The 19,607-nt window shown below is 43.0% G+C and overlaps 1 protein-coding gene across 1 annotated transcript in view; it reads left to right on the top strand.

The window, feature by feature from the left end:
* The window catches only part of USH2A (usherin), a 426,892-nt gene that overhangs the window by 78,054 nt on the left and 329,231 nt on the right, over window positions 1–19,607 (top strand). The gene's annotated exons all lie outside the window — the stretch shown is intronic.

Below are 19,607 nucleotides of genomic sequence, written 5' to 3'. Positions count from 1 at the left end.
ACCTTTATTAGCTTCTGGAAGAGAGATTCTAAATATTTAAAAGGAAGGGTTGTCCAACTTGTATACACAATGTCACTTACTACATGAAGGACCTCCTCATTTATCAGCTTTACTTTGTAAACTAAAACAGTGTATGTAGAGTTGTAGCTCTATAAGAAGGTGGAGGATAATAAAAGTAATCTTATATTATATAGCTCCACCATATTCCGCAGCACTTTACAATTAAGAGATGGATTTAATTACAGCCTTGCTGTGTAGACTCAGACAGGACGGGCAGAGCTATCTAATTATAAGGAATGTGCAAAATGATCTCCCTATAAGAGGCCTAGGGATTTAATAACAGCTATGTTGTACTGCCAAAAGCCAAAATAAGGCAAGATGGTCACACTGTACATGTACACACCAATACAATTATACAGGTCCTATATCACTCCCTGCAGATTCTCCAGTGCTGAATGATTCAGAGAGGATTTAATTACAGCTTTGCTGTGCAGACTGAGACAGAACCGGCAGAGCTATCTCGTTATTAGAGAGACAGAATGTACAGAATTATCTCGTTATAAAAGGGCAGGGAATTTAATAACTTTGTTGTACAGGCCAAGAAAAGTCATGTGCACACATGATTCTATGCGGCTTCCCTGTCACTCCCTGTGGATTCTGCAGCGCTTCACAATTGAGAGTATTTACCTGTAATTACTGCTTTGCTGTGTAGACTGAGACAGAATGGGCAGAGCTATCTCATTATAAAGGGGCTGGGGATTTAATAACAGCTTTGTTGTTGATAAGGCAAAATGGTCACACTGTACAAGTACACACAGGGGCGGATTGGCTATAGACCTTACAGGGAAATTTCCTGGTGGGCCGAAGCTCAGGGGGCCGCCTGGGCCCTCCTCCTGCCCGGCCAGTGGAAGTTTTTAGTTATGCATTTTGTGGTGCTGGCAGTATTTTGTGATGGACTGTGGTATTTTGCTCTGTTGGGGTGGTATAATGTGCCACAATATAGTATTGCTATCCCTGCCTTCCATCAATTTGAAGACCACTACAAAACAGGACTACTTTTAGTATTTTTTCCAGGGCCACTTTAAGTTCCCAGTCCGTCCCTGTGTACACACAGATATTATTCTATACAGCTCCTCTATCATTCTCTGGTTTTTGGGGGAGGGACTTTACTCATATATTCCTGGAGATGGTATTAGTGTATTGACAATTCTCTGACCATAAACCCCCATTTATTGCACCTCACATACACACACACACACACATATATATACACACACATATACACATACGCACACACACACACACACACCCTGCTGCACTGACCATACAGACAGCCCCCAGTGAAACTTTTTTTAAATGAAAAATAAAAAAAATAATAAGTTGCAACATTTTATAAAACAAACAAATACATTATGCAACATACTGCATATACAGTATATACTTAATAACACTACAATGAAATACACAGGACATTCCATTTAATTCCCCCCTGCATTGTATCACTAAGCTTTTTTCTGTCTCCTCAGTGAATTAATACTAACCTTGTGCCTATAAACTGATGTTACGGATGGTTTTGGATGATCTGGAACAATGTGGCAATGTGCAATAGACAAATGTCAAATCCATTCTATTTTGGAGGTTTTTACCCATTTTTATCACAAATAAAGTTTAACTTTCAAGCTATCATTCAGAAGATATTTTTATAGGCAATTTCTCCATGCTCTAGGGAAAACACAGCGTTAGAGGATTGGATATGGATTGTAAAACAAGTTTATACAACAAAGAAATGAAGAAAACGGTTATTTGAGCACATTTATAAAAATTCTCGCTTTGCCCTAAGTTTTCACATCTACAGAAATTTTGCAAAATTTATCTAACAGTTGCTGGATTTACAATAGTGGTACATGGATGTATGTAGATGTGAGGCAAGTGTGTTATGTTTGTGTAATTCTGCCAAAAACTGTAAAGGTGGATTTAGAGGGGTCGACTGACGGGTTCCTTCAGTCGGCTGCTCATTCATTAAGGGGAGACCATGCATTTACATGCAGCAATCTCCTTCACAGTATGAGGACGAGGGATCACTATGGCGATCGCTCGTCCTCATACAGAATCATGGCTTCTGGGCAGCAGATCATGGTTTGGACAACACATTCTGGTGCCTCCACAAGCGACAGGATCACCGGATGAACGAGCGTTTTGCTCGTTCATCGCGTGATCGGTGGCACATTTACACGGCCAGATGATTGGAAATGACCATTCGCAGGAATGGTCATTCCCGATAATCTGGACGATTATTAGTTCATCTAAATCCACCTTTACTGAGGAATAGGCAGGGACAAAACTGTAGGGGTGAAGAAGTAGCAGTTGCACCTGTTGGTCCAGAAATGCAATGTAAAAATACCATAAAAAAAAACACAACAAAAATTTTCATATTTTTGTTTGTTTTTTAAGCAAGGACAAAAAAAACATTGTTTATAGCATAAAAACACCAGCAAGTGTGAGAAAAATGCTGTAGCCAGAGCATTTTGCAATTAAAATAAATATGGAGTATGGACCTAAAACACTCACCACACACCAGGCTTGCATTTAAAGGGGTTGACCCATCTCACAGTCTAGTGGCATATTGCTAGGATATGCCACTAATGTTCGATAGGTGCAGGTCCCACCTCTGGGCTCCACACCTATCTCTAGAACGGGGCCCCCAAAGCACAGGAAAGAATGTGCGGCTTTCTCTCCTTTCACTTCCTGGCGGAGTTCCAAAAAGAGACAAGCAAACGTGTTCAGCTATTTTTGGAACTCCCATAGAAGTGAATAGAGAGCGCACTGTGCAAGCTCGATCACCGCTCCATTAACCTACGAGTTCCAAATTGTAGAGAACTTTTTAGTCTCAAATATAATTTGCAACTTTTTAAAAAAAAGTCACAGAGAAGTCACATATCCTCTCCATACCAGGAATCCTCTGGACGTACTCTAACTGAAATAGGTGCAACTACATTGCACTTGTGCCAAATTCATTATTACCATGTGCCAGTTTCATAAATTTGGGTCAAGTAAGCATATTGTAGCAACTCCAATCTAAAAACTAACCTCAGATATACTGTACTTACCATGATAAATTGTTGCTATGTGAATTTGTAAATCAATCTTTTGGCTGCCAATTCATGATATGGCCCAGCATCAGGATCCACATCCAGATCACTCCTAATTGCTGGGCTACACCCTGAGCTGTGATATGGAGAGAGTCGCCTGAGAAAGGACAGCCCCCCCCCCCCTTACAAAGAACAGGCCCCTGAGCTGCCAACTTGAAATAAATCTAACAGAGCAATTGGAGCAATGATTGGGGAGATCTCTGGATCCACGTAAGGTACAGGGTTGGTTCTAGCTTTGTTTTAATTGTCATATACTATCTGATGTCTGAATCATGGCATAACCCCTTTACATTTATAAAAACAGATAAGATAATGTATAATTCTCCTTATCAATGTATGGACAAGTTAAAGGGATTGTCCCATGAAAAATATTAGTCCGTTTTCAAACCAGCACCTGGATCTGAATACTTTTGTAATTGCATGTAATAAAAAATGTTGTATAGCTGCTGAGTTATTCAGTAAAACATATCTTTATAGTGCCACTTGATTTCTTATTTTTTGTCCTGCTCACTGAGAAGGCCGCACATGCTCAGTTCCATCCTTCAACTGCCTCCTGAGCTGTGATAGGGAGAGATGAGACACGCCCCCTTAGCTGCTGCAGAAAAGACACGCCCCTTGAGCTTTCAGCTTGATATAAATCTAGCACAGCAATGAATGTGGAGATGTCTGGATCCATGTGAGGTACAGGGCAGGTTCTAGCTTTGTTAGAAAGAGACTGTCATGTACTATATGATGTCTGATTTTTATTTTTTACATCAATCATAGGATTACCCCTTTAAAGGAGTTTTCTAGGCTCCAGGTATTAATGACCTGTCCTCAGGATAGGTTATTAATATCCACTCAGTGAGGATCTGACACTTCACACCCCCACTGATCAGCTATTCCCTGCAATCCCCAGGGCTGGAAGTAGCACTTTGAATGTAACAGGAAGTATAGCTCCATTCAAAGTATAGTGGCCATGCCAGGTCACTGCAGCTCCAATCCGTTTGAGTGCAAAGTAATGTATGGGCTTTTTTTTTTTTGGGGGGGGGGGGTTAAGTGTTTGGTACCTGGAGAAATCATCTGATGGTTCCAGGAGATGCAGTATTTGATGTACTAGAATAAATGAAGTTCTCTCTACTTGGTATCAAAATGTCCTTGCTCTAGAACACCCAACTATCAAAGGTAGGCCACCATGTGTGATCAGTGGGAGCCCGACCTTCAGTATTCATTAATACAAAGGAGCCACAGCCATCTCCACATTTCCAAGCCCACTTCACTATCGTACCCAACACAGAGGCACTCTCCTGTATGCCCCTTTGTCTTAGTACTGCAGCCCCGAAAATCACTTAAATGGAGCTAACCTACAGTACCAGACCCAGCTAGAAGACTATGGAGGGTAACTATGTCAGATACTGCAGTTAAAGGGCTCCCGAGCCCTTGGCCAATTGAAAAGGGGAGCGAGGATTGGACTCACCGGAGGAATTGGAGTGAAGAATGTAAACTATAAAAAATGTGAAAATATTCGGATAAAGATATATATTTGAAATTATGTGAGCACCTGGTAAGCAGTAGAGCCCAACTTTACTTCTTACTTAGGGCCCCACTTTCTATTAAACCATTAAAATAAATCTGCAGATTGATGGGCACCTTAGGCCTTGGACCTTCACTTTTCACACAATGGTTGTTATAAAATTTCCAAACCCTATCATAAACAATTGATTTTCATTGGCAGTACTTGCCACTTGTGGCAGCATCCAGATGGCCATAAAAGCTGCAAAGGTATCAGCTCCTGAGTAGACCCAAAATCAACTTTTCTCCATAAGAAGTCACAAGTTTTGGGGGCCCCATGACAAATTGCACATTGATGCCAGGGAGCTTCAAGTTCCAATTCTAAAGCTCTATTTGAAGTTTCCATCTGTAGTCTCAGCAGATTTGCTGCATGCAGTGCTATTCTTCCCATAAAAATGATGGAAACCCCAACAGAACCTTATGGACCCCATTATAAGTCAATATGATCTGTTGGGTGCCTGTATACTTTGACAGATCCAGCAGAGAGTTGAGGTTTCCATGATAGTGTGAACAACTCTTAACAGTAATCAATCTACATTGGGTGCGGTAGACCCTCAAGATCCCATCTAAGTTAACAAAATAGCATGTAGTTTCATCTAAGGCCAAAGCTACGTCCAACCTCTTGACTATTTTTCCAGGGCTGCACCGATCAGTGTAGGGTATTCACAGTTCTACAAACCATAGAGAATAATCCAGTTCATACCAAGATCTCCAGTCATTTCCACTGGGTAAATGGGAACTATTGAGCAAATTTCCTGAAATTTGATTCGGATGTAATTTGGCCAAATTGGTTGCCAATAAATTCCAAATGAATCCAAATGCTTTAAGAAGTTGGGGATGACATTTTAGAATCTCCTAGGAATCTATACAGCTCATTTCAAGCTCTTTAATGGCAAGATATTATTAGTCATGTAGATTTTTTATTGTTTTGAAAAGTCCAAAAATGCCTGCCAGTGACACCTTCTGGGTCAATGTGATCTTCCTTCTTCATTTTTTCCCGTGTCCTGTCCTCTAATCTGAAAAATGTCTGACACCATTGTGAGAAATTTACCCAAATCGAATTGCCCAAAAATTTGAACCCGGTTTGCAAAAATTCAATTCAAAGAAAATCAAATCGCTCATCTCTAATGGGAACCAAGAGAGGGTTGCAGAAATCCAAAAGTAAATAAGCAGATTTCAATGGCGACAGATAATTGGGAAATATTTATAGCATTTTTCCCCTTCATTTCAAGTACAGACTTCTAAAGTAGTTGAAGAAAATAGCTTGCCATAAAAAAGATAATTTAATTTGCCGAAATGAAGCAATCTTCTTTTATTAATGATGGCGGTCCTGGAATATGAATCATAGATCTTCTTCTTCTTTTTTTCTCTCCGGCGCAGTAGGATAGAGGAGAGAAGGTACAGCTCCTTTATCAATAATTACTTGTACAAATAATTGCAGGGAAGCCACAACAGATCTGTTATTCCCCTCCTGCACGCTCCCATAGCTGTCCGTGTAGCTGTCATCGTTAGCCGTCTCCCATCCAGCGGCGCGAGCATTGACAACATGTTATATTCTACATTGATTTTACAGTTAAGGACTTGATGGTGATATATAGGGATTTTAAGAATTCAGCTGAGAGGCTGACTTTTGCCTTTTATCATTCCATTAAAATTTTATAACCATCTTTTTCATGTCATCTCAGCCATGAATTCTTACTTTAGAAAGTGATCGCTACAGCTGTGAACATAACTTTTCTCTTGTTCAAAGCTTCTCGTTGTATTAGCCAACCAGCCCAATTACAGGCGCCACTTGTGTTTTACATAATCGGGACGACCCTCCTGACATGCCGTACCGGGAGACCGGATTGCTACGTAAAATCTGACTGTAGCTGTAGACTGGAGATATGCGTTGGGCAAATGGAACCATCAAAAGCATGCTGCTATAGGAATAATTAAAGGGGCTAGAAAAAAAACACGGCTGCTTTCTTCAATACCTGACTCAGCCCATGGACAGACGTGGCACTGTTTTTGGAAGAAAACAAAAAACAGCCATGTCTTTGTAATCTGTACAAAACATTTAAAAGTTCTAAAAAATATATATTTTTTTATTTTCTATTCTCATGCACCATTTGATCCTATTAATTCACAATAAAAAAGGGGGTGCAATGGCTTAATAGAAGTTTCTGGCCGCATTATTAGAGGGAAAAAGAGCCTCACACTACTCAGACTCCAACTTCCACTCTAGCAGGGACTGATTCAAATTCCCTACTGCATCCCCTTCTACAGGGCATATGAGCACTGTGTGGCACTATAACTTAGCACTGTCACTATATAGCAGCATGGGGTATGGTGGTCTGACTAAAGGGGTTTTCCAGCCTGACAAAAATTGGAGGCAGTGGGCTCGGAGTGGCCTAAAAACATGAATGAACAGTAAGGTTCCCCTTATTGAATATTGTTCCAATGTTGAGGCTGCTCTCTACAGTTTGCTCCTATCTCAGCGCACAAGAAATGCCTCCTGGGTCATTGCTATATATAGCCAGTGATTGGCTGAGGGGCATTATCAGGCTTCTTCTGTATGTTGAGATGAGTGCAGTGTGGACCCTGGCACCAACAGACCAGTAGTGTTGCGATTTTAACTTAGACCTGGTTTACTATGGTTGGCTTGATAGAATTAGCGAAGATGACGAATATGACGAATGTATTCGTCATATTCCTAAAAACGAAGTTAACTAAATATTCTCCATCTTCGTTTTAGCTCCATATTCGTTAACTTCGCTAATTCTAGCAATCAAATAGGAAAGTTGACTATAGAGACACCTAAGTTTTTAATTCGCTATGCGATAATATTACTTTGCTTTTTTTTTAAAAAAAATTATAGTTATAATACTTGATTATTATAATGATTCTATTTATAAAAAAAAAGCAAAGTAATGTAATCGCATAGCGAATTAAACACAGTTGTCTCTATAGTCAACCTTCCTATTTGATTGCTAGAATTATCGAAGTTGACGAATATGGAGCAAAAACGAAGATGGAGAATACTTTGCTATCTTCGTTTTGAGGAATATGACGAATACATTTGTCATATTCGTCAAGCGTCATCTTCGCTAATTCTAGCAATCAAATAGGAAAGTTGACTATAGAGACAGCTAAGTTTAATTCGCTATGCGATTACATTACAAAAATAATTTTCAAGTATTATAATTCTTCTATTTATTATAATCTATTTATTAAAAAAAAGAATAATAATATAATCGCATAGCGAATTAAACTTAGCTGTCTCTATAGTCAACTTTCCTATTTGATTGCTAGAATTAGCGAAGTTGATGAATAGGTAGCTGAAACGAAGATGGAGAATACTTTGTTATCTTCGTTTTGAGGAATATAACGAATAAATTCGTCATATTCGTCATCTTCGCTAATTCTAGATATCAAACCAATAGGAAAGTAGCCTTAAGTTGCCATCGCAATACGCGATTATTTAAATCGCATATTAATCGCGATAACTAGAATAATGATGACTATTCGATTTAGATGAATATGAAACGAATATTCTATCGAATATTCGCAAATTTCGTCGAAATCGAATATGGCACCTGCCACTCATCACTACAGACCAGTAGCTGCCGGGGACTGGTGAGCTGATAATTTTTTTTACATTTTCAGGCCACTCTGAGTCAGCTGTTACCAGTTTTTTTTAAAGGGGTTTTCCACTTGGCATCAACATCCTTTAAAAGAATCATTTATGAAGGTAGCTGTAATGTATTTCTGTTACCTTTATTTCTCCTATCTCCCGTTCTAGGCTGTCGTTACATGGCCATGTCCATGCTGCTCTTTCCTGAGATGTTATTTCCGTGGGCAGGGCAGTGATACGGTAGTGTCTATGTAATTAGCTGGGTGCAGGGCCGCATCTGCCATGAGGCAAGATGAGCATCTTGCTTCAGGCGGCCGACCTGCCTCTATGGGGGGGCAGTTTACAGCATGGGCACGGTAGCCTATGACTCCTGTTCTCACCATTCAGACTCATAGGCTGCAGGCCAGTAAGCCTGAAGGATATGGAGCAGTAGAATGGTGCAGGAGGTTGTCATCGCATCCTCCTGTGCCAGGTCAGGCCAGGGCTGGTGCAAGGATTTTTGCCACCCTAGGCAAAAGCTAATTTTGCCGCCCCCTTGACTCCGCCCATTGACCACACCCCTTTTTCCGCCCCTTTTTCAGCCACCTATTGCATGCAACATTTAACTATGGTCGTGTACCCTGTGCCAGTCCGACTATGGTCATTTATATATAATATCGTGGGATTGCGCGCCCGAAGTCAGCGCCGGTGCAAGGATTTTTGTCAACAGAAGCAAATGTACATTTTGCCCCCCCCCCCCCATCATTTCACATTTCTGCCCCTCATAATTCATGTCCATCTCTTGCCCCCTCCCCATCATTTCACATTTCTGCCCCTCATGATTCATGTCCATTTCTTGCCCCCCCCATGTGATAATATCATAGTGCCATCCTCTCCCCCTGCCCCCTAATGTGCCAGTATAAAGTGCCTCTCTCCTCCCCCCTCCATGTGCCAGTATCATGGTGCCAATAGCCCCCCCCCCCTCCCCCGTGGCAGTAAAGTAACAGTCCGGTATTAAAAAAAAACAAAAAAAAAAAAACACTTTCAGAAAAGTTTTCCTGGGATTCGAACTCACAACCTTTACACATCAGAGGTAAGGCATTTACCCTCACAGCCATGAAAGCTGTATTATCAATTGCTTAAAAAAAAAAATATAAGACTTCTACTGTAGGTAACTTTGATAGTGTACATCCATACACATGACAGCTGCCCCAGTACACTGTGTATGGATGTATTAGAGCTGGGTGTGTTGGGGCAGCTGACATGTGTATGGATGTACACTAGGTATCAAAGTTACCTACAGTAGAAGTCTTATTATTATTTTTTTTTTTTTAAGTAGCTAGTAATACAGCTTTCATGGCTGTGAGGGTAAATGCCTTGGCTCAGATGTGTCAAGGTTGTGAGTTCGAATCCCACGAGAAACTTTTCTGACAGAAAGCCTAGATGAGATTTAAATACACCAGCGTGTCTCAGCTGCGTGCCGCTCTCTCTGCCCGTAGTGAACTCATCGGAGCGCATCTGGCCGGCAAGAACGGAAGGAGATGAGATGATGTCAGATGGATGACACAAGTAGGGGGTGGGGCGCAGGCGGCGGCCGGCGCCCCCAGGCAGAGTGCGCTCTACGCGGTTGCCTACTCTGCTTATGGGTGGCGCCGGCCCTGGGTCAGGCAGAGTGATGACATGGTCACAAACAGGATGTAGGCGTTTCTGATCACATCATTAAGCTTCCTGAGTTCCTGATCACATCATCAAGCCGCCTGATATCCTTGTGAGAACCGGAGTCAGGTGAGTATTTAGATTTTTTCTTTAATATGTGGGGGCACTACAGGCTGGAGCACTAAAGGTGGTGGCATTACAGGCTGGAGCACTACAAGGAGGGGGTTATGACTGCAGGTGACAATTATAAATCCTGGAGGTGCTATGAGGGTATGTATAAATACTTGAGTTACCACTGGGAGAATTATAAATACTGGGGCCGCTGTACGGAGCATTATAACCACCAAGGCACTGTAGGGTGTCCTATTATTACTATGTGTTCTATGGAGATGCCTTATACAGGGACTTTGGTACTGCTGGGGGCACTATAAGGGGAGGCCTCATTTCTACTGGGGGCACTATAATGGCATTATTAGTACTGGGGTTAAAGTGGGGACATTGTTATTGGGCACAGTGTGGAGGATTCACGTTACTGGTGATACTGTAGGGGGCACTATTAGTAATGAGGACACTCAGGGAGAGAAAAAAATACTGTTGGTGGGACTTTGGGGAGCACTATTGCTATGGGGGGGATATCTGTATGGCACTATTATTTCTGCAATTAGTGATTGGGGACACTGGGAAGCACAGGAGGGACAGTATTGGGGTAGCAGCAGGATAGCACTTTTGGGGCACCAGGAGCAGGATGATGGAAAAGTGAAAGACCTAATATGTCTATGTGCCAAACTCTGCAGACACAAGATGCAGCTTAAAGAAGTCATCAATGTGGTCTGGTCTGAATGGAGAAGATGAGGAAAGAGAAAAGCTACATCAAAGGAGACATCACTGGATGTGATAGGCATGTGGTAGGGGCACTGTATTCTTCTGTGTGTTTCATAGCGCTGTATGTAATGTCCACCCAAATCCCAAATATGGCTTTAATACAGGGGCGTAGCTAAAGGCTCATGGGCCCTGGTGCAAGAGTTAGACTTGGGCCCCCCTTTCCTCAGTGCTTTGTGTGTCTTCTTATGCAGCACAAGGGTATTTGGGCTCCCTCAGGCTCCTGGGCCCGGTAGCGACTGCTACCTCTGCACCCCCTATAGCTACGCCCCTGCTTTAATAGTAGAGCTTGGGGGAAGGGTTGGATTGAAAATTTGCCATGGGAGGGCTTGGGAGCTCCATTTCAATTTTCACCTCAGGCAGAGGAAAGGCTAGGTGCCCCCCTGGCTGGGTGGGAAGAGCTATAAACTAACTGGGCGTGGTGGTGCTGCTGTGGCAGATAAAGGAGAAATTCATCATGGGTTTGGTTGGGCACAGGAACAGGAAGTGCTACCTACAGGATGGAAACAAAGGGGATTGGTTTACATGGTGGAAAACTAAAAAAGAAAAAGCATGGGGAAGATGCACACGAGGTAGTAATTAGTGTTGAGCGAAATGAAGTATTCAAAGTGGACTTTGATTTGAATTTCAGGGAAAATTCGATTTGCATTTGCAAATTCGTGGTAACAAAACACTTTTCCCTGAAATGGCGGTAAAACAAAAAAATACTAAATCATTTTGAGCGCGAAGAGGCCACCGCAGCTATCTAGCTTGAAGATCCTGTGTGAAATCTTGTGCACGGTGACGTATCCCAGCCAGCGTGATGATGTCATCACGCACCGAATGAGATTTTGCACTGGATCTTCAAGCAAGATGGCTGCGGCGGCCTCTTTGAGATCAAATGGATAAAGTAAGTACAATAAAAAAAAAAAATCTAAGTGATCAACCCCTGAAAGGCCCTAATATTCATCCCAGATGCCGCGATCAGTGAAAAAAGGAGCATCTGAGGGGTTCAATGACTGGGATGGGGGGGGGGGAGCGCTCCCTGTCATTGCACCCGCTACTTACAAAGAAATGCGCTTTGTAAAATTCATCGAAACAGCCTGATTGATATTTTAAGAACTTTGCTCATCTCTAATAGTAATCCTAGAAAACCCCTTTAAGGTACTGTATTGTTACTGTTTGAAATCTGGTTATGTAAGAATATTGATAAAAATATGTTATAGTGCATACCTTGTACCGTACCGTTTTTAGAAAAAAAAAAAATAACGCATTTAGCTAAATCATGTGATCACGTTGGCTGGAAGAGATTTCACGTGGATTCTTCAATCAAGATGGCCACGATGGCCTCTCCGCAAGCAAATGGATGAGGCGAGTATGTTTTTTTTTTGTTTTGTTTTTACCATCATTTCAGGAAAAATACAGTAGATTCGTTACCACAAAGCGCGAGGAAATTTGACTTTGTGGTGAATCAAATTTTTCTTGAATTTCGTATCGATGTCAATTCGTTTGACTTTGATTCGATTAACACTAATCATGACACATTTCTATGTATGACTTTTGCAAAAGTCACAAGACACGCCAGACAACCCCCTGGTTTAGGCCTCATGCACACGACCATATGTATTTTGCGGTCTGCCAAAAATACAGATGACGTCCATGTGCATTCCGTATTTGGCAGAATGGAATAGTTGGCCCCTAAAAGAACAGTCCTATCCTTGTCCGTAATGCGGACAATAATAGGACATACGGAAAGGGAATGCACACGGAGTACATTCCTTTTTTTTGCTGACCCATTGAAATGAATGGTTCAGCAAAAAAAAAAAACGGAACGGACACAGAAATAAAATACGTTCGTGTGCATAAGGCCTTTTTACCTAAAGGTGTGAAACAGCTTACACTCACAACACATATATTATTATGGTGCCAGTTCATAAATTTGGTGCAGGCACACAAAGCAAAGCCAGAATTAAAACTGACACAAAAACAACCTGAAATGATAAATGACCCCCAATGTTCTAGCAGTTTTTCTTCACTCTTAGGGTTCCTTGCATTTATTTATTTTGAGATAGAGAACATTTTAAAATCTTTGAAGCAGTTCTGATTCAGATCGAATTGATTCTGGTCCAAATTGAATCCGGTGCCCATTTTCAGAAAATTTACCTCTCAATCAATTTTAATAAAACTTGTAAAATACATTTTTAAAACCATTCGATTTTATTAAGTCTTGGTTTGGTTATTCAGCTTTGTTTTGCTAAGCTGCTCCTCAGGGGTTAAACCATCCTCACTACCCGTCATCCATGCCGGTCCCCGAGGAAGGTCACACTCTGACCAAAAAGTCATCATCAAACCTTTACTGGAAGCGAGCGTCTCCATTCTGTATTATATGTGCGCTATATATAATAAACATTCCCAAATTCTCCATTTGACATATTTTGTTACATTTTAAACCTCTGACATTTTGAAACGTTAAAAAAAACAAAAACCCAAAGCTGTTTTAAACAATTTACCAAACTCAAGTATATCTATTTTTTAAGATACATAATAAAATCTATGGCTCTCAGACACACGGAGCAAAAAAGAAAAAAAAAAAGGAAAAATATTCACATAAATGTCAAAACTTGCTCCGGGCAAAAAAAAAAAATGTATATATAAAAAAGAAAAAAAAAAAACTAGGTGATACTATTTCTCTGATCTGCTGTAACAATTTTGACTTATCAGGATGTGGTTTATAAGAATGCTAAATGTCCTCGAATTACAGCTGTTCCGCTGATCAGTGATTGAGGCAGACCGCTGTTATTGCACCGTGTTCTTGCTTGTACCTAGAGAGCAGTAAAGCTTCGATATAATAAAAGGCACCTGCATTTTAAATGAAATTTCAATTGAAAAACTTAACAGCCCTTCAAATTGCAGAATTTAACGCAGCCCAGTAAAGCTTAAATAACACTTTCCCTCCGCAGACCGAGGCTTTTGCATTCAAGGTGACTTGATTGTGTCGCGTGGCGGAATTATTTACAATTAAGCCATCTCTCCGGGGGGCCCCCAGAGAGTAGTTGCTATTGCACAACACCTAGGCAGGCATATGGTTGCTCTTTTTCAGTATTCATCCCGGCTCTTGAACCTTTATGGTAATTGAATCTGTTAGAGTGCTGAGTGGAAGAGGCATAAAAACCTGTTAACCCAAAGGTCAGATCTGTGCATTGTTTATTTATCAGCGGGTAAAAGAGCTAAATCGGCAGCTTCTGTCACAGTCACAATAAAAAATCACCCGCGATATGAGCAGGGAGTAGATGAATTGCCGAACGTGGATTAGAATCCCAAGCGCTAACAATGGATGCAATGTATCAACGCAAAGTATCGTAAAATTAAAATATATGCATATGTGTTCAAGCTTTATGGCGTACAGTTAGGATGTTATTATTTGGGAATGCGTTAAACCGTTCATCTTGGAGGACGAGTGTCTGGTTAAAGCCAAAAGCGCGGTTTACGGTGTATTCTGCAGGCTGTGGTGGAGCAAGTTGCTTAGCAACCACTAGACTTCCTGTCTGAGTGACTACCGCTTCATTACAGGTGGACATGTTACTGAGTAGTCACAGGAAGTTCAACGCACGAGAAACTACAGAGGCAGGGTGCTTCACAACTCTAATTCCCGAGAAACCCCCTTAAAGGGGTTATCCAACCCATATAATGCCTCCCCAAATACCCGGGCCCCTCTTACGGATTGTACTTACCTCGCTCTCCAGCACCCGCATCGCTCCTGATGTCCGCACGGCCGCCGCTGCATCTCCCCATTATGTGGAGGGAGGCAGCCAATAGCAGGCCGTGACAGGGACAGGCTCATCCCCCGTCACAGCCTACTATTGGCTGTGCCCCGTCACCGGATGTTTTGATCTGCACAACGGGAAGATGCAGCAGTGGCCGTGCGGGGAGCAGGAGCATGCGGGTGCTGGAGAGCGAGGTAAGTACAATCTGTGTGAGGGGCCCTGGCATTTGGGAGGGGCATTATAGAGGTTAGATAACTCCTTTAAGGTCATTTTTTCAAGATTTCCTTAAAATTACATAATTAATATATAATATGGACAAAGGAAATTTTCAGTATATAAATTCAGATCATAGGGAAAAAGTACAGGGATACGAGGAAATGTGCCCTCAGTGTATTAGGAGGGACATTCAGGGTAGAGGCAGCCTACAGAGAAAGGATTTAACCTTATGGCAGACTGAGAGGGATACGGTCCTTTAAAATTAAATGTCACAGGGGTTTGTCCGAGTGTTAAATACTAGTGACCTATTCTCAGGATCGATCATCAATATCTGATCAGTGGAGGTCTGACCTCTTCGCCACCACCGCGTCTCTCTGGTGAGTGTCACGGCCCCTTCCTAGGCCAGAGACGTCACGTTTATTGGTCATATGGCTTTGACACAGCTCAATCCCATTCAATCCCCTGCAATACCAAGATATCAGATGGACGGCGCTGTGCTTGGTAAACTGCAAGGGGGACACGGAGCACCGCAGCCTCTTCAAACAGCTGACCAGCGGGGGTGCTGGGAGTTTAACCGCCACCGATCACATATTAATGACTTGGGCTTTCTGCACACGACCGTAGGTGTCCCGTTGCTGTATTGCGGAACGCATTTGCGGATCCGCAATGCACGGGCACCGTTCCGTGTGCATTCCACATCACGGATGTGGACCCATTTACATCAATGGGTCCGCAAATCCGGAGATGCGGAATGGTGCAGAACGGAAGCACGGAACGGAACCCTACGGAAGCACTACGGAGTGCTTCCGTGGGGTTTCGTCCCGTACTTCCGTTCTGCAAAAAGATAGAACATGTCCTATCTTTTTGCGGAACGAGCGGATTGCGGACCCATTAAAGTGAATGGGTCCGCGATCCGCTCCAGCTGCCCCACGATCGGTGTTCGTGCATTGCGGGCCGCAGCACGGCCACGGGGCGCACACTTTCGTGTGCAGGAGGCCTTATCCTGAGGATAGGACATCCATATTAAACACTCAGACAACCCCTTTATTTACTATAATGCCTCATGCACATGACCGTTGTGTGCATCCGTGGCCGTTGTGCCGTTTTCCGTTTTTTTTCGCGGACCCATTGACTTTCAATGGGTCCGTGGAAAAATCGGAAAATGCACCGTTTTGCAGCCGCATCCGTGATCCGTGTATCCTGTCCGTCAAAAAAATATGACCTGTCCTATTTTTGTGACGGACAACGGTTCACGGACCCATTCAAGTCAATGGGTCCGTGAAAAAACACGGATGCACACAAGATTGGCATCCGTGTCAGTGATCCGTGGCTGTAGGTTACTTTCATACAGACGGATCCGAAGATCCGTCTGCATAAAACTATTTTCAGAGCTGAGTTTTCACTTCGTTATAACTCAGATCCGACAGTATATTCTAACACAGAGGCGTTCCCATAGTGATGGGGACGCTTCTAGTTAGAATATACTACAAACTGTGTACATGACTGCCTCCTGCTGCCTGGCAGCACCCGATCTCTTACAGGGGGCTGTGATCCGTACAATTAACCCCTCAGGTGCCGCACCTGAAGGGGTTAATTGTGCGTATCATAGCCCCCTGTAAGAGATCAGGGCTGCCAGGCAGCAGGGGTCAGACCCCCCTCCCTCCCCAGTTTCAATTTCATTGGTGGCTAGTGCGGCCCCCTCCCTCCCTCTATTGTATTTATATCACTGGTGGCCAGTGCGGCCCCCCCCGGCCCCCCTCTCCCTCCCTCTACTGTATTTAACTCATTGGTGGCACAGTGTGCGGCCTCCCCCCCCCCCCGATCATTGGTGGCAGCGGAGAAGCATCATACTTACCTGCTGGCTGCTGCGCTGTCTGTGACCGGCCGGGAGCTCCTCCTACTGGTAAGTGACAGATCATTAAGCAATGCGCCGCACAGGCCTGTCACTTACCAGTAGGAGGAGCTCCCGGCCGGTCACAGACATCGCAGCAGCAAGCAGGTAAGTATGATGCTTCTAATATTGCTAAGTAACCATGGCAACCAGGACTGCAGTAGCGTCCTGGTTGCCATGGTTACCGATCAGAGCCCCAGCGATTAAACTGGGACTCCGATCGGAACTCTCCGCTGCCACCAATGATCGGGGGGGGGGGGAGGCCGCATACTGTGCCACCAATGAGTTAAATACAATAGAGGGAGGGGGGTCCAGGGGGCCGCACAATGGCCACCAATGATATTCAAACTGGGGAGGGAGGGGGGTCTGCCCCCTGCTGCCTGGCAGCCCCTGATCTCTTACAGGGGGATATGATACGCACAATTAACCCCTTTAGGTGCGGCACCTGAGGGGTTAATTGTGCTGATCACAGCCCCCTGTAAGAGATCGGTTGCTGCCAGGCAGCAGGGGGCAGTCATGTGCACAGTTTGTAGTATATTCTAACTAGAAGCGTCCCCATCACCATGGGAACGCCTCTGTGTTAAAATATACTGTCGGATATGAGTTTTCACGATGTAACTCAAATCCGATGGTATATTCTAACCTAGAGGCGTTCCCATGGTGATGGGGACGCTTCAAGTTAAAATAGCCAGGCGGACACCAAAACGACTTTTTTTTCATGTCCGTGGATCCTCCAAAAATCAAGAAAGACCCACGGACAAAAAAACGGTCACGGATCACGGACCAACGGAACCCCGTTTTGCGGACCGTCAAAAAATACTGTCGTGTGCATGAGGCCTTACAATGATGTTGATAAAATGCATTTGAAAGCCCAGTTGCTTAAAGTGTTCCTCCAAGCAGTCCCTTACTAAGAACCTTCCCCTCAGTATATGTGTGAAAGTCCCCTAACAAACTTTCTTAATATTTATTAATTGTTCTGTAATAGAAACCAGTTCTCTGTGTGCTGACTTCCTGGTGAGCTTGTGTTTATACACATCAGCCAATCAGAAGAGGCAGAGCTGCAGGAGGAGGGAGGTAGCAGCAGCTTGAACCAATAAGGAGACAGGGGGTGTGTCTCAGACTACCTCATACTCCCTGTGGACATTGTAGCCAAACTGTAGTCACAGATCACAGCTCTGCCCTAATGAAGTTGATGTAAAAAGCAGCTGAGAAACAAAATCTGGGAATAATAAATACCAGATAATCGCCTGCTGTAAGTACTGACCTAACTACCATTTATGAGGTGATGACTGAACAGTGACTTTAATTCTAGGTTAGAATGACTCCATAACAAAGAATCTGATGGAACATGCCATAATCTAATTTTTTTTCCGTTTTTTTTGGGAATTTGACTAAATAAAACCTGAATTAAATTGGGAGGATATACAAGTACAGTAAGCCACCATGTACCTCTGTAGGAGCCCGATTACATCAGGGAGCAGTAATACAGCCATGCGCATGAGACCTGAGGAGTGCTGTAACTGACCAAGGTCCATCATGCACTGCCCTAATGCCCATATAGTCAGATTGTCTCTGTGTGTAGGATGTTTTTAAATAATATTTTAATTGAACGTTTTCAAAAATTGTACAAAAAAAAAAAAAATTCAACAACAAAAAAAATCACTTTTCACCTCCCTTTTTCTCCTTAAAATGGATCCGTCATCTCTCCTGACATGTCTGTTTTAGCAAGTACTTGCATTCTCCATGTAATTACAATTCTCATGAATTGATGAGCTATTCCTTTATCACTCCTGCTAGAAGTTCTGAATGAATTACAAGCAGTTTGCAATGCAGGTCCAGCTGGGCGTTACCAGTTGGGGGGGTGGCCCCGTACAGTCTGACATTATCCAATCAATGCTGCCAGTGTCAGGCTGTACAGGGACACACCCCCAACTGGAAACACCCAGATGGAACTTTATTGCAAACTGCTGGTAATGCATTTATAACTTCTAGCAGGAATAATAAAGGAATAGCACATCACAGAGACAGAAGACTAGATGCTGCAGCATTTTTATTACATGGGAAATGCAAGTTGTTACTACAACAGACATGTCGGGAGAGGGGACAGGTCCTCTTTAGGGATCAGGGAATAACATCATGGAATATTTCTACAAACAAGATTGAAAGCAACCCAAAAAAATGAAATAATACCTAAGTGGTTGTCCTTATGCAATTACACTAGGAAATATTTTTTTCTATAAATTTTCCATCTCTCCTTATATGCAGAGGGGTATCTCCCAAGAAAGGGAACGATCTCTCCAGCGCCACCTATTGGAAGTGGCTCCTATGCGTTAAGATCTGACTTTCCAACAAGCCTTGGGATTTGACAAAGGAATATAGCCAGGCCAAATATTTATCCGTAGACAGCTGTTTCAGGGTGCTTGCCCCTCATCAGTATGGAGTAGGATTCTGTCTGACTGAGTGTGAAGTCTTGGAAGCTGCTTAGGCAGAGTGCTGAATCTCTTTAAAGAGGCCCCCAAACACCTGTCTACGGATGGATATCTGGCTTGGCTATATTGCCTTGTCAAATTTCAAGGCTTTTTGGAAAGTTGGATTTTGAGTCACAGGGAGCCACTTCCAATAGGTGGCACCAGCGAGATGGTTCTCTTTCTTGGGAGATACCTCTTTGCCTATTAGTTTCCCATGGTGCATTGCCAAAAAGTCTCCATACCATGGAGTACTTCCGTAAGTCTCCATACAGGACTGGTCTCTTTAAGGTGATTCAGCACACTTTCTAACACATCTTTCCTTACAAAGAGGTTTGAATTACACCATTTAGCGGTGTTGGTATTGAACATTTCTTCTACCAGGAAGTATTTCATAATTTTGGTTCATAGTGTTCTGTGTAGCTCTTGAATCTCCTTATAGCACACCATGTGGTTCCTCCA

The sequence above is a fragment of the Bufo gargarizans genome, chromosome 4 (genome assembly GCF_014858855.1).
Source record: "Bufo gargarizans isolate SCDJY-AF-19 chromosome 4, ASM1485885v1, whole genome shotgun sequence".
Classification (NCBI taxonomy): Eukaryota; Metazoa; Chordata; class Amphibia; order Anura; family Bufonidae; genus Bufo; species Bufo gargarizans.
This window is presented reverse-complemented; position numbering and strand designations above follow the sequence as displayed.